The following is a 16,082-nucleotide window of genomic DNA, read 5'->3' on the forward strand; positions in this document are numbered from 1 at the left end:
TAACTCCCCACTTCCTTACTGTCCGGCTCTGTTTCCACTCTTCACTGTCCAATAACAATAAACAGGGTGAGACTGGAACTAAACCAGGACCATTCACTCCTGGTTTGGGGAGTGAAAGCAGCAATGGTTTTAATAGCAGGTTCTTCCCATTCTCTCTCCCTTCCCCTGGACACACCCTGTCCACACACAGCCCGAGAATGACCTCTCCCTTCCCCCCTCTCACTCCATGTTCCGGGACCAGTTCCTGATCCACTCCGCCTCTTACAAACAGCCCCCGGACTCCCCCTGCCCTTCCCCCGGACTCAATGCCGATCTCTGAGCCCATCTGCGGACACGGTCCCGGAGCGATGAGCTGCTGTAACGAGGCTGCTCTTTGCTCCCTTCCCCCGGGGGCCGTGATCTCTCCATTCCCGCCTGTCTGAGCAAAGGAAGTGGGTCTGGGGGAAAGGTCAGAGGGAATGGGCTCCACAGGCAGTGCAGGAACAGGCACCAGAATGGGAAACAGATGGGATTCCACCAGTGCCTAACGCTGGAATCCAGACTGACTTTACAATCTCCAACTATTAAACTCGAGGTTTCCATCCCTGCTGTTTCTCTCGGGCTCTTTTGATGGTAAAGAGTCTTTCAGAGATAAAGTGAGCGGCTGTGGAATGAGCCAATGGGTTCTGTTCATTCTTGGCTCCCTTACTGATAAAGTAACGTTTGACTCCGAAACTGGAGGGAGGATTCCTCAAACCAATCCTGGAGAAACGGGGGAGGAAAGTGGGAGTCGGTGGATTTGCTGGGACCGTGTAGGATTAATATCAGGCAGCAACAGTCCCAGTTTATTTCAATCGGAGTGAAACTCTCGGTCATTGAGAGTAATACAGAGCGGCCCTGAGCTGCAAGATTGCAGAGGGGACAACATGCAAGACAGGGTTAAATGTGTGACACTGTCCCTGAGAGTGGGATTAATAATGTGTCTGTCTCTGAAATAATATCAGTGAGAGATGAGACTGCATCTTCTGTCACTCCACCTTGGAATAGAAATTGGAATGGAATATTTTCCAATTTGTTCCTGGGTGAAAACGGGACATTACAGGTCAGTTTCTCTCACTCTTTTGAACAGCATATGAAGGTGGGAGACTGTTACTGAGAGTGATACAGAGACACTGATAGGAAGTGTAATTCTGATACTGTGCCTGTCTGTTTTTATCTCTCTCTAGCGCTGTACATGAAGGTGGAATATTGTTACTGAGTGTGAACCGGACACACTGATGGGAAGTGTGAGACTGATACTGTGTCTGTTTGTCTGTGTGTCTCTCTCTGTCTGTCTGTCTTTCTCTCTCCCTAGTGCTGTACAAGGAGGCGGGATACTGTTACTGAGCGTAATATAGACACACTGATAGAAAGGGAAAGACTGATTCTGTGTCTGTGAACAGACCTCCGGTGCTATTGGTGAGACGGTCACTGTCCCTTTTACTGTATATCAACCGGTCTGACGGGGCATTCATCATTCGCCAGTCCTGTAAGGAAAGGTGGAGAGAAACCGTCTGTAACTGTCTGACACTGGACTGTCTGTGAGCGTTGAATTTATTCAGTCACTAGTCGTGTCTGGGTGTTGAGAACGGGATGGAGACGACACCAGTTACTATTATCTGACAGTCAGTCAGTTTAGCAGGAGAGAGAAACACAGAGAGACTGGAGGAGCCCAGAACGGATAATTTGTATTTTCATCTTAACCAAACATATCACTGTGTGCGGACAATATAATAATGTAAAAGGAGGAGGACAAGGTGAGGCCCAGACAGCATTGAGTCTCATTTCACTATAGACGGACGCAGGACTGGGCACAGGTGAGGGTTTTGTGTTTAAAGATCACTTCACTAAAAACACCTTGACGATCTGGGGTAACAGACGGACATGACGGGCAGGAAAAGACCAGCTCGTTCATCAATCCTGCCCCAAATGCCTGGAGCATCGTGACTGGACACTTCCAACACACACCACCAGCCCCACCCGCCGGGAACATGGAATCTCCTGGGAGCGGTTACAAACCAGAAAAAAACAGAAAAAAGGTGGAGAGAGAGTCAGCACCCACCGCACCAGAGAGGGTCAGCACCCACCGCACCAGAGAGGGTCAGCGCCCACCGCACCAGAGAGGGTCGGCACCGACCCCACCAGAGAGAGTCAGCGCCCACCGCACCAGAGAGGGTCGGCACCGACCCCACCAGAGAGAGTCAGCGCCCACCGCACCAGAGAGAGTCAGCACCCACCGCACCAGAGAGAGTCAGCACCCACCGCACCAGAGAGGGTCAGCATCCACCCCACCAGAGAGGGTCAGCGCCCACCCCACCAGAGAGAGTCGGCGCCCACCGCACCAGAGAGGGTCGGCACCGACCCCACCAGAGAGAGTCAGCACCCACCACACCAGAGAGAGTCAGCGCCCACCGCACCAGAGAGAGTCGGCGCCCACCGCACCAGAGAGGGTCGGCACCGACCCCACCAGAGAGAGTCAGCACCCACCACACCAGAGAGAGTCAGCGCCCACCGCACCAGAGAGAGTCAGCGCCCACCGCACCAGAGAGAGTCAGCGCCCACCGCACCAGAGAGGGTCAGCGCCCACCGCACCAGAGAGGGTCAGCGCCCACCGCACCAGAGAGGGTCAGCGCCCACCGCACCAGAGAGAGTCAGCACCCACCGCACCAGAGAGAGTCAGCACCCACCGCACCAGAGAGGGTCAGCGCCCACCACACCAGAGAGAGTCAGCGCCCACCGCACCAGAGAGAGTCAGCACCCACCGCACCAGAGAGAGTCAGCGCCCACCGCACCAGAGAGAGTCAGCACCCACCGCACCAGAGAGAGTCAGCACCCACCGCACCAGAGAGGGTCAGCACCCACCGCACCAGAGAGGGTCAGCACCCACCGCACCAGAGAGGGTCAGCACCCACCGCACCAGAGAGAGTCAGCACCCACCGCACCGGAGAGAGTCAGAGTCAGCACCCACCGCACCAGAGAGGGTCAGCACCCACCGCACCAGAGAGGGTCAGCACCCACCGCACCAGAGAGAGTCAGCACCCACCGCACCAGAGAGAGTCAGCACTCACCGCACCGGAGAGAGTCAGCACCCACCGCACCAGAGAGAGTCAGCACTCACCGCACCAGAGAGGGTCGGCACCCACCGCACCAGAGGGAGTCGGCACCCACCGCACCAGAGAGTGTCAGCACCCACCACACGAGCCGGGAATGCATTCCAGATGCTCAGTACTCTGTGGGAAAAGAAGCTCCCAACATCCAGACTATTCTTCCCTCTTTGTGGTCGGAACGCCGGTCCGCTGCTTCCCCCCAATCTGTGAAACTGGAAATAATCTTTCACTGGGCAAGCTGTTCAACCTTGAGATGGGAGCCATTCAAACATCGTGGGCGCTCTCCCATTGAATTATATTCTGTGCGGAGCGTTCGGTTTTTCGCGAGGTGAAGAAACTCTTGTCTCTCCTTGTGTGTAAATGTGAGGCGAATCTCAGATGATATTCTCACAGTTGAATCCAAAATTTGAAATGTAACTTGTTTGGAGATGCCGGGGATTGAACCCGGGACCTCATACATGCAAAGCATGCGCTCTTCCACTGAGCGACATCCTCACGGGTCAAAAAATACCTGAGAAATAAACAAGCAGACACTTTCGAAGTGAAGCCGTGAGCTTTCTGCTCCGTCTCTCCAGGACATCGAGATGCCCAGCGGTCCCGCGTGTTCACAATGTTCAACCTCTGCTTCAGTTCACGGGGTTTCTGCTCCTCTTTACTTTGAACTTTCCAAAAAAAATCTGCGGAAATAAAAAAAACCCAATCGCTAATGGTCAGTGACAAGGCTGAAATCCAACCTCTGAATCATAAAGTGAGATGGAAGAATGACAGAGCGTCAAACAGGAACAAGAGCTGGGACTGCTCGCTCGATATTGCACCGTCACACATTCCCCTCAGTCGGCGGCTGCTTTGAGTTGAGCTGTTGAGGGGACCGAGAGATGAAGTCCCGCTCCGGGACAATTTAATGCTTGTGGAGCCTCAGAAGTTGGAACTCGCTGAGCTCAAAAAACGTCATTCAACTTTCCGTGGGTAATTCTGGTGGAAAATTAATTAGGAAGATGCTGGGAGTTGAACCCAGGACCTCAACACATGCGAAACATGCGCTCGACCACTGAACAAAACCCCCAGATTGCATAAAACTCGAACCAAGGAAAGAACTGATTGTCCTCATTTTATGAGACCACCCGTGGTGGGTGTGCACTCCGCTCACTGCATTTTACTGGAAAAATAATCAATTTATATTATGTAACTATCGCCCACTCACTGCATTTTACTGGAAAAATAATCAATTTATATTGTGTAACTATCGCCCACTCTGCATTTTACTGGAGAAATAATCAATTTATATTATGTAACTATCCCCCACTCACTGCATTTTACTGGAGAAATAATCAATTTATATTATGTAACTATCTCCCACTCACTGCATTTTACTGGAGAAATAATCAATTTATATTATGTAACTATCCTCCACTCACTGCATTTTACTGGAGAAATAATCAATTTATATTATGTAACTATCCTCCACTCACTGCATTTTACTGGAGAAATAATCAATTTATATTATGTAACTATCCCCCACTCACTGCATTTTACTGGAGAAATAATCAATTTATATTATGTAACTATCCTCCACTCACTGCATTTTACTGGAGAAATAATCAATTTATATTATGTAACTATCCCCCACTCACTGCATTTTACTGGAGAAATAATCAATTTATATTATGTCACTATCCCCCACTCACTGCATTTTAATGGAGAAATAATCAATTTATATTATGTCACTATCCCCCACTCACTGCATTTTAATGGAGAAATAATCAATTTATATTCTGTAACTATCCCCCACCAGGTTTTAGCTGTTGTCAGAAATAGTCCCTTCCTGGTCGCCAATTGTAGGATTTAAACCACTATTTTCAGGATTATAATCTAATCCAATCGAAGGACTGGTTCCTGACAACAACAAGATCACCACTGGTACTGGTATTACGGTTAAAGGCAAAACCGATTTATTAATCACATCACAATTAGTGCAAAAAGGTGATACTTAACAAAGAGAAATAGTCAGTGTTCCTTGAAACCTCGGGAGTGTCCCTCCAAGTGACGACGGTGCGGTCTCTCTCTCTCTCTCTCTCTGTCCCTCCAAGTGACTACGGTGCGGTGTCTCTCTCTCTCTCTCTCTCTGTCCCTCCAAGTGACTACGGTGCGGTCTCTCTCTCTCTCTCTATCCCTCCAAGTGACTACGGTGCGGTCTCTCTCTCTCTCTCTCTCTATCCCTCCAAGTGACTACGGTGCGGTCTCTCTCTCTCTATCCCTCCAAGTGACTACGGTGCGGTCTCTCTCTCTCTCTCTCTCTCTATCCCTCCAAGTGACTACGGTGCGGTCTCTCTCTCTCTCTCTCTCTATCCCTCCAAGTGACTACGGTGCGGTCTCTCTCTCTCTCTCTCTGTCCCTCCAAGTGACTACGGTGCGGTCTCTCTCTCTCTCTCTCTATCCCTCCAAGTGACTACAGTGCGGTCTCTCTCTCTCTCTCTCTATCCCTCCAAGTGACTACAGTGCGGTCTCTCTCTCTCTCTCTCTCTATCCCTCCAAGTGACTACAGTGCGGTCTCTCTCTCTCTCTCTCTATCCCTCCAAGTGACTACGGTGCGGTCTCCCTCTCTCTATCTCTATCCCTCCAAGTGACTACAGTGCAGTCTCTCTCTCTCTCTCTCTCTATCCCTCCAAGTGACTACAGTGCGGTCTCTCTCTCTCTCTCTCTCTATCCCTCCAAGTGACTACGGTGCGGTCTCTCTCTCTCCCTCTCTCTATCCCTCCAAGTGACTACGGTGCGGTCTCTCTCTCTCTCTCTCTCTATCCCTCCAAGTGACTACGGTGCGGTCTCTGTCTCTCTCTCTCTATCCCTCCAAGTGACTACGGTGCGGTCTCTGTCTCTCTCTCTCGATCCCTCCAAGTGACTACAGTGCGGTCTCTCTCTCTCTCTCTCTATCCCTCCAAGTGACTACGGTGCGGTCTCTCTCTCTCTCTCTCTGTCCCTCCAAGTGACTATGGTGCGGTCTCTCTCTCTCTCTCTCTCTCTATCCCTCCAAGTGACTACGGTGCGGTCTCTCTCTCTCTCTCTCTATCCCTCCAAGTGACTACGGTGCGGTCTCTCTCTCTCTCTGTCCCTCCAAGTGACTGCGGTGCGGTCTCTCTCTCTCTCTCTCTATCCCTCCAAGTGACTACGCTGCGGTCTCTCTCTCTCTCTCTCTCTGTCCCTCCAAGTGACTACGGTGCGGTCTCTCTCTCTCTCTCTCTCTATCCCTCCAAGTGACTACGGTGCGGTCTCTCTCTCTCTCTCTCTATCCCTCCAAGTGACTACGGTGCGGTCTCTCTCTCTCTCTCTCTCTCTGTCCCTCCAAGTGACTACGGTGCGGTCTCTCTCTCTCTCTCCCTCTATCCCTCCAAGTGACTACGGTGTGGTCTCTCTCTCTCTCTCTCTCTATCCCTCCAAGTGACTACGGTGCGGTCTCTCTCTCTCTCGCTCTATCCCTGCAAGTGACTACGGTGCGGTCTCTGTCTCTCTCTCTCTATCCCTCCAAGTGACTACAGTGCGGTCTCTCTCTCTCTCTCTCTATCCCTCCAAGTGACTACGGTGCGGTCTCTCTCTCTCTCTCTCTGTCCCTCCAAGTGACTACGGTGCGGTCTCTCTCTCTCTCTCTATCCCTCCAAGTGACTACGGTGCGGTCTCTCTCTCTCTCTCTCTATCCCTCCAAGTGACTACGATGCGGTCTCTCTCTCTCTCTGTCCCTCCAAGTGACTGCGGTGCGGTCTCTCTCTCTCTCTCTCTCTATCCCTCCAAGTGACTACGCTGCGGTCTCTCTCTCTCTCTCTCTCTGTCCCTCCAAGTGACTACGGTGCGGTCTCTCTCTCTCTCTCTCTCTATCCCTCCAAGTGACTACGGTGCGGTCTCTCTCTCTCTCTCTCTATCCCTCCAAGTGACTACGGTGCGGTCTCTCTCTCTCTCTCTATCCCTCCAAGTGACTACGGTGCGGTCTCTCTCTCTCTCTCTCTCTATCCGTCCAAGTGACTACGGTGCGGTCTCTCTCTCTATCCCTCCAAGTGACTACGGTGCGGTCTCTCTCTCTCTCTCTCTATCCCTCCAAGTGACTACGGTGCGGTCTCTCTCTCTCTCTCTCTGTCCCTCCAAGTGACTACGGTGCGGTCTCTCTCTCTCTCTCTCTCCCTCTATCCCTCCAAGTGACTACGGTGCGGTCTCTCTCTCTCTCTCTCTATCCGTCCAAGTGACTACGGTGCGGTCTCTCTCTCTCTCTCTCTATTCCTCCAAGTGACTACGCTGCGGTCTCTCTCTCTCTCTCTGTCCCTCCAAGTGACTACGGAGCGGTCTCTCTCTCTCTCTCTCTATCCCTCCAAGTGACTACGGTGCGGTCTCTCTCTCTCTCTATCCCTCCAAGTGACTACGGTGCGGTCTCTCTCTGTCTCTCTATCCCTCCAAGTGACTACGGTGCGGTCTCTCTCTCTCTCTCTCTCTATCCCTCCAAGTGACTACGGTGCGGTCTCTCTCTCTCTCTCTCTCTATCCCTCCAAGTGACTACGGTGTGGTCTCTCTCTCTCTCTGTCCCTCCAAGTGACTACGGTGCGGTCTCTCTCTCTCTCTGTCCCTCCAAGTGACTGCGGTGCGGTCTCTCTCTCTCTCTCTCTCTATCCCTCCAAGTGACTACGCTGCGGTCTCTCTCTCTCTCTCTCTCTGTCCCTCCAAGTGACTACGGTGCGGTCTCTCTCTCTCTCTCTCTCTGTCCCTCCAAGTGACTACGGAGCGGTCTCTCTCTCTCTCTCTCTATCCCTCCAAGTGACTACGGTGCGATCTCTCTCTCTCTCTCTCTCTCTATCCCTCCAAGTGACTACGCTGCGGTCTCTCTCTCTCTCTCTGTCCCTCCAAGTGACTACGGAGCGGTCTCTCTCTCTCTCTCTCTATCCCTCCAAGTGACTACGGTGCGATCTCTCTCTCTCTCTCTCTCTATCCCTCCAAGTGACTACGGTGCGGTCTCTCTCTCTCTGTCTCTCTATCCCTCCAAGTGACTACGGTGCGGTCTCTCTCTCTCTCTCTCTCTATCCCTCCAAGTGACTACGGTGCGGTCTCTCTCTCTCTCTCTCTCTATCCCTCCAAGTGACTACGGTGTGGTCTCTCTCTCTCTCTGTCCCTCCAAGTGACTACGGTGCGGTGTCTCTCTCTCTCTCTCTCTATCCCTCCAAGTGACTACGGTGCGGTCTCTCTCTCTCTCTCTCTATCCCTCCAAGTGACTACGGTGCGGTCTCTCTCTCTCTCTCTCTATCCCTCCAAGTGACTACGCTGCGGTCTCTCTCTCTCTCTCTATCCCTCCAAGTGACTACGGTGCGGTCTCTCTCTCTCTCTCTCTCTATCCCTCCAAGTGACTACGGTGCGGTCTTTCTCTCTCTCTCTCTCTATCCCTCCAAGTGACTACGGTGCGGTCTCTCTCTCTCTCTCTCTCTATCCCTCCAAGTGACTACGGTGCGGTCTCTCTCGCTCTCTCTCTATCCCTCCAAGTGACTACGGTGCGGTCTCTCTCTCTCTCTCTCTATCCCTCCAAGTGACTACGCTGCGGTCTCTCTCTCTCTCTCTCTCTATCCCTCCAAGTGACTACGGTGCGGTCTCTCTCTCTCTCTCTCTATCCCTCCAAGTGACTACGGTGCGGTCTCTCTCTCTCTCTCCCTCTATCCCTCCAAGTGACTGTGGTGCGGTCTCTCTCTCTCTCTCTCTCTCTATCCCTCCAAGTGACTACGGTGCGGTCTCTCTCTCTCTCTCTATCCCTCCAAGTGACTACGGTGCGGTCTCTCTCTCTCTCTCTCTCTATCCCTCCAAATGACTACGGTGCGGTCTCTCTCTCTCTCTCTATCCCTCCAAGTGACTATGGTGCGGTCTCTCTCTCTCTCTCTCTATCCCTCCAAGTGACTATGGTGCGGTCTCTCTCTCTCTCTCTCTATCCCTCCAAGTGATTACGGTGCGGTCTCTCTCTCTCTCTCTCTCTGTCCCTCCAAGTGACTACGGTGCGGTCTCTCTCTCTCTCTCTCTCTATCCCTCCAAGTGACTATGGTGCGGTCTCTCTCTCTCTCTCTCTGTCCCTCCAAGTGACTACGGTGCGGTCTCTCTCTCTCTCTATCCCTCCAAGTGACTATGGTGCGGTCTCTCTCTCTATCCCTCCAAGTGACTACGGTGCGGTCTCTCTCTCTCTCTCTCTATCCCTCCAAGTGACTACGGTGCGGTCTCTCTCTCTCTCTCTCTGTCCCTCCAAGTGACTACGGTGCGGTCTCTCTCTCTCTCTCTCCCTCGATCCCTCCAAGTGACTACGGTGCGGTCTCTCTCTCTCTCTCTCTCTATCCATCCAAGTGACTACGGTGCGGTCTCTCTCTCTCTCTCTCTATTCCTCCAAGTGACTACGCTGCGGTCTCTCTCTCTCTCTCTGTCCCTCCAAGTGACTACGGAGCGGTCTCTCTCTCTCTCTCTCTATCCCTCCAAGTGACTACTGTGCGGTCTCTCTCTCTCTCTATCCCTCCAAGTGACTACGGTGCGGTCTCTCTCTCTCTGTCTCTCTATCCCTCCAAGTGACTACGGTGCGGTCTCTCTCTCTCTCTCTCTCTATCCCTCCAAGTGACTACGGTGCGGTCTCTCTCTCTCTCTCTCTCTATCCCTCCAAGTGACTACGGTGTGGTCTCTCTCTCTCTCTGTCCCTCCAAGTGACTACGGTGCGGTCTCTCTCTCTCTCTGTCCCTCCAAGTGACTGCGGTGCGGTCTCTCTCTCTCTCTCTCTCTATCCCTCCAAGTGACTACGCTGCGGTCTCTCTCTCTCTCTCTCTCTGTCCCTCCAAGTGACTACGGTGCGGTCTCTCTCTCTCTCTCTCTCTATCCCTCCAAGTGACTACGGTGCGGTCTCTCTCTCTCTCTCTCTATCCCTCCAAGTGACTACGGTGCGGTCTCTCTCTCTCTCTCTCTGTCCCTCCAAGTCACTATGGTGCGGTCTCTCTCTCTCTCTCCCTCTATCCCTCCAAGTGACTACGGTGCGGTCTCTCTCTCTCTCTCTCTATCCCTCCAAGTGACTACGGTGCGGTCTCTGTCTCTCTCTCTCCATCCCTCCAAGTGACTGCAGTGCGGTCTCTCTCTCTCTCTCTCTATCCCTCCAAGTGACTACGGTGCGGTCTCTCTCTCTCTCTCTCTGTCCCTCCAAGTGACTACGGTGCGGTCTCTCTCTCTCTCTCTATCCCTCCAAGTGACTACGGTGCGGTCTCTCTCTCTCTCTCTCTATCCCTCCAAGTGACTACGGTGCGGTCTCTCTCTCTCTCTGTCCCTCCAAGTGACTGCGGTGCAGTCTCTCTCTCTCTCTCTCTCTATCCAAGTGACTACGCTGCGGTCTCTCTCTCTCTCTCTCTCTGTCCCTCCAAGTGACTACGGTGCGGTCTCTCTCTCTCTCTCTCTCTATCCCTCCAAGTGACTACGGTGCGGTCTCTCTCTCTCTCTCTCTATCCCTCCAAGTGACTACGGTGCGGTCTCTCTCTCTCTCTCTCTATCCCTCCAAGTGACTACGGTGCGGTCTCTCTCTCTCTCTCTCTCTATCCCTCCAAGTTACTACGGTGCGGTCTCTCTCTCTATCCCTCCAAGTGACTACGGTGCGGTCTCTCTCTCTCTCTCTCCCTCTATCCCTCCAAGTGACTACGGTGCGGTATCTCTCTCTCTCTCTCTCTCTATCCCTCCAAGTGACTACGGTGCGGTCTCTCTCTCTCTCTCTCTATTCCTCCAAGTGACTACGCTGCGGTCTCTCTCTCTCTCTCTGTCCCTCCAAGTGACAACGGAGCGGTCTCTCTCTCTCTCTCTCTATCCCTCCAAGTGACTACGGTGCGGCCTCTCTCTCTCTCTCTCTCTCTATCCCTCCAAGTGACTACGGTGCGGTCTCTCTCTCTCTGTCTCTCTATCCCTCCAAGTGACTACGGTGCGGTCTCTCTCTCTCTCTCTCTCTATCCCTCCAAGTGACTACGGTGCGGTCTCTCTCTCTCTCTCTCTCTATCCCTCCAAGTGACTACGGTGTGGTCTCTCTCTCTCTCTGTCCCTCCAAGTGACTACGGTGCGGTGTCTCTCTCTCTCTCTCTCTATCCCTCCAAGTGACTACGGTGCGGTCTCTCTCTCTCTCTCTCTATCCCTCCAAGTGACTACGCTGCGGTCTCTCTCTCTCTCTCTATCCCTCCAAGTGACTACGGTGCGGTCTCTCTCTCTCTCTCTCTCTATCCCTCCAAGTGACTACGGTGCGGTCTCTCTCTCTCTCTCTCTATCCCTCCAAGTGACTATGGTGCGGTCTTTCTCTCTCTCTCTCTCTATCCCTCCAAGTGACTACGGTGCGGTCTCTCTCTCTCTCTCTCTCTATCCCTCCAAGTGACTACGGTGCGGTCTCTCTCGCTCTCTCTCTATCCCTCCAAGTGACTACGGTGCGGTCTCTCTCTCTCTCTCTCTATCCCTCCAAGTGACTACGCTGCGGTCTCTCTCTCTCTCTCTCTCTATCCCTCCAAGTGACTACGGTGCGGTCTCTCTCTCTCTCTCTCTATCCCTCCAAGTGACTACGGTGCGGTCTCTCTCTCTCTCTCCCTCTATCCCTCCAAGTGACTGTGGTGCGGTCTCTCTCTCTCTCTCTCTCTCTATCCCTCCAAGTGACTACGGTGCAGTCTCTCTCTCTCTCTCTATCCCTCCAAGTGACTACGGTGCGGTCTCTCTCTCTCTCTCTCTCTCTATCCCTCCAAATGACTACGGTGCGGTCTCTCTCTCTCTCTCTATCCCTCCAAGTGACTATGGTGCGGTCTCTCTCTCTCTCTCTCTATCCCTCCAAGTGACTATGGTGCGGTCTCTCTCTCTCTCTCTCTATGCCTCCAAGTGACTACGGTGCGGTCTCTCTCTCTCTCTCTCTCTGTCCCTCCAAGTGACTACGGTGCGGTCTCTCTCTCTCTCTCTCTCTATCCCTCCAAGTGACTATGGTGCGGTCTCTCTCTCTCTCTATCCCTCCAAGTGACTACGGTGCGGTCTCTCTCTCTCTCTATCCCTCCAAGTGACTATGGTGCGGTCTCTCTCTCTCTCTCTCTATCCCTCCAAGTGACTACGGTGCGGTCTCTCTCTCTCTCTCTCTATCCCTCCAAGTGACTACGGTGCGGTCTGTCTCTCTCTCTCTCCCTCCAAGTGACTATGGTGCGGTCTCTCTCTCTCCCTCTATCCCTCCAAGTGACTACGGTACGGTCTCTCTCTCTCTCTCTCTATCCCTCCAAGTGACTATGGTGCGGTCTCCCTCTCTCTCTCTCTATCCCTCCAAGTGACTACGGTGCGGTCTGTCTCTCTCTCTCTCCCTCCAAGTGACTATGGTGAGGTCTCTCTCTCTCTCTCTATCCCTCCAAGTGACTACGCTGCGGTCTCTCTCTCTCTCTCTCTCTCTGTCCCTCCAAGTGACTATGGTGCGGTCTCTCTCTCTCTCTCTATCCCTCCAAGTGACTACAGTGCGGTCTCTCTCTCTCTCTCTCTATCCCTCCAAGTGACTACGGTGCGGTCTCTCTCTCTCTCTCGATCCCTCCAAGTGACTATGGTGCGGTCTCTCTCTCTCTCTCTATCCCTCCAAGTGACTACGGTGCAGTCTCTCTCTCTCTCTCTATCCCTCCAAGTGACTACGGTGCGGTCTATCTCTCTCTCTCTCTCTATCCCTCCAAGTGACTACGGTGCGGTCTATCTCTCTCTCTCTCTCTATCCCTCCAAATGACTACGGTGCGGTCTCTCTCTCTCTCTATCCCTCCAAGTGACTATGGTGCGGTCTCTCTCTCTCTCTCTCTATCCCTCCAAGTGACTACGGTGCGGTCTCTCTCTCTCTCTCTCTCTGTCCCTCCAAGTGACTACGGTGCGGTCTCTCTCTCTCTCTCTCTATCCCTCCAAGTGACTATGGTGCGGTCTCTCTCTCTCTCTCTCTGTCCCTCCAAGTGACTACGGTGCGGTCTCTCTCTCTCTCTCTCTATCCCTCCAAGTGACTATGGTGCGGTCTCTCTCTCTCTCTCTCTATCCCTCCAAGTGACTACGGTGCGGTCTCTCTCTCTCTCTCTCTATCCCTTCAAGTGACTACGGTGCGGTCTGTCTCTCTCTCTCTCCCTCCAAGTGACTATGGTGCGGTCTCTCTCTCTCCCTCTATCCCTCCAAGTGACTGCGGTGCGGTCTCTCTCTCTCTATCCCTCCAAGTGACTACGGTGCGGTCTCTCTCTCTCTCTATCCCTCCAAGTGACTACGGTGCGGTCTGTCTCTCTCTCTCTCCCTCCAAGTGACTATGGTGCGGTCTCTCTCTCTCTCTCTATCCCTCCAAGTGACTACGGTGCGGTCTCTCTCTCTCTCTCTCCATCCCTCCAAGTGACTACGGTGCGGTCTCTCTCTCTCTCTCTCTATCCCTCCAAGTGACTACAGTGCGGTCTCTCTCTCTCTCTCTCTATCCCTCCAAGTGACTATGGTGCGGTCTCTCTCTCTCTCTCTCTATCCCTCCAAGTGACTACGGTGCGGTGTCTCTCTCTCTCTCTCTCTATCCCTCCAAGTGACTACGGTGCGGTCTGTCTCTCTCTCTCTCTCCCTCCAAGTGACTATGGTGCGGTCTCTCTCTCTCTCCCTCCAAGTGACTACGGTGCGGTCTCTCTCTCTCTCTCTCCATCCCTCCAAGTGACTACGGTGCGGTCTCTCTCTCTCTCTCTCTATCCCTCCAAGTGACTACAGTGCGGTCTCTCTCTCTCTCTCTCTATCCCTCCAAGTGACTACGGTGCGGTCTCTCTCTCTCTCTTGCTGTGATCTGTTGACTGAAAAGTTCTCTTCTTCCTTGCCAGAATCTTGTGCGCCTTCCTCAGCTTTTGAGGTCTCTTCTTATTCCCTTTTTCAGTTTATGAGCAGTTCACTCTCACATCCACATCTCTCAGCCTGACCATTATTCATGTCTCTCAACCTTCAGAAGTTACATTCCAAGCATAACTCCTGGTCCCATCCGTGCATTGTTGTTACAGACTTAACAGAACCTTATTTAGAGTTTACATTGCCAGCCTTCACAGAACCGTTTGTATAAACAGACTTCTACTGACTGGCTTGTGGAGGCTCGAGATGGAGAGGCCTGAGCCTGAGTGACTCCTTGATTTAATGAACCTTCAGTCCCTTTATCTGCATGTCTTTTAGACATTATGCTATTACAGCACATTCCTCCCTTACGTCTGTTCATTCCCACTTTACTGTTGTCAGCATCCTTTTAGTTTTAACTGCAAACTTGACTATAATAACCATCATGCATCCTTCTCGGCCCACCAGCACTTTCTTATTGAATACACGTTACATGGTTCATTCTATATTAATACACAGTACAGTTTACATTTATAGATACATAGATTCACAGCACATTTTGTTCTACTTCTACTATTGATTATAATTATACTAAATTCTATCTGTTAATGGGTTAATCCTTACACGTTGTTCTTCCTGACTCTAAACACCGTAGTTCAGTCCTGGATGTGATTAACTGCAGAATCCAACCCCTGCAGTCACTTGTGAACTCGCTGGTGTCTCAGCACATGTGATGACTGAGTGAATCCCTTCCCACACACGGAGCAGGTGAACAGTCTCTGCACAATGTGCGTGAGTTGATGTGTCAGCAGTTCATTTCTGCTTTTAAAGCTGTTCTCAAAGTTACTGCATTAAAAGGTCACTCAATAGTGTGAACAAGTTGATATCTCAGAAGGTGGGATGAATTCGTGAATCCCTTCCCACACACGGAGCAGGTGAACAGTCTCTCCCCAGTGTCAGTGTGTTGGTGTTTCAGATCATTTGTTTTAAAGCCCTTCTCACAGTCAGAATATTTCAGAGGTCTCTTGTCAGTGTGAACTCACTGGTGTCTCAGTAGGTGTGATGACCGAGTAAATCTCTTCTTACACAGGGAGCAGGTGAACGGCCTCTCCCTGGCGGGAGTGTGTCGATGTCTTCACAATTTGTATCTGTATTTAGAGCTCTTCGTGCAGTCAGAACATTAAAAAGGTCTCTCCCCAGTGTGAACAAGTTGGTGTGTCAGCAGTTTGGATGAAATAGTGAATCCCTTCCCTCACACGGAGCAGGTGAGCGGCCTCTCCCCAGTGTGAGTGCGTTGGTGTGTCAGCAGATTCCTTTTGCTTTTAAACCTCTTCTCACAGTCAGAACATTTAAACGGTCTCTCATCGGAGTGAACTCGCTGGTGTCTCAGCAGGGTGGAAGAATGAGTGAATTTCTTCCCACACACGGAGCAGGAGAACGGCCTCTCCCCAGTGTGAACTCGCTGGTGTATCAGCAGGTGGGATGACCGAGTGAATCTCTTATTACACACAGAGCAGGAGAATGGTCTCTCCCCAGTGTGAGTGCGTCGATGAATTTCCAGCTCTGAAGGGTAATTGAATCCCTTCCCACAGTCCCCACATTTCCACGGTTTCTCCATGGTCCGGGTGTCCTTGTGTCTCTCCAGGTTTGATGATCAGTTGAAGCCTCGTCCACACACAGAACACGTGTATGATTTCTCCCCGCTGTGAACGGTGCGATGTTTTTTCTGGCTGTGTAACTGGTTAAAGCTCTTTCCACAGTCAGTGCACTGGAACACTCTCACTCGGGTGTGTGTGTCTCGGTGCTTTCCCACTCACACTGATGTTTGAAATCTTCTCCCACAGTTAGAACAGACAAACATTTCTCCTTCCACATTCAAAGGCCGATGATATTCAGGTCCTGATGAATCGAGTGACTCTGTCAGATCTTGGCGTGCTGTTTGGTTTGAGTTTCCCTCTGCAAATCCTCCCCATCTAATACCCTGTAAAGGAGTTTATAAAAGTCATCACTGTAAGTACAGGGTAGAAATTCAGAACAGACAATTCTAGTTTCTACAAAACCTTCTTTCCTCTCTTGTGCCTCAAAGCTGTAAATCCCCGTCCCACACAATCTCCCTCTTCCCTGTGC

General features: G+C 51.9%; 1 non-coding gene across 1 annotated transcript; it reads right to left on the bottom strand.

Moving 5' to 3' along the window:
- Positions 1–3,548: 3,548 nt before the first annotated feature.
- Positions 3,549–3,620, bottom strand: trnaa-ugc (transfer RNA alanine (anticodon UGC)). The gene has a single exon. It is a non-coding gene; the product is annotated as a tRNA-Ala (tRNA).
- Positions 3,621–16,082: the final 12,462 nt, after the last annotated feature.

The sequence above is a fragment of the Heptranchias perlo genome, unplaced genomic scaffold (assembly GCF_035084215.1).
Source record: "Heptranchias perlo isolate sHepPer1 unplaced genomic scaffold, sHepPer1.hap1 HAP1_SCAFFOLD_414, whole genome shotgun sequence".
In the NCBI taxonomy this organism is placed as follows: domain Eukaryota; kingdom Metazoa; phylum Chordata; class Chondrichthyes; order Hexanchiformes; family Hexanchidae; genus Heptranchias; species Heptranchias perlo.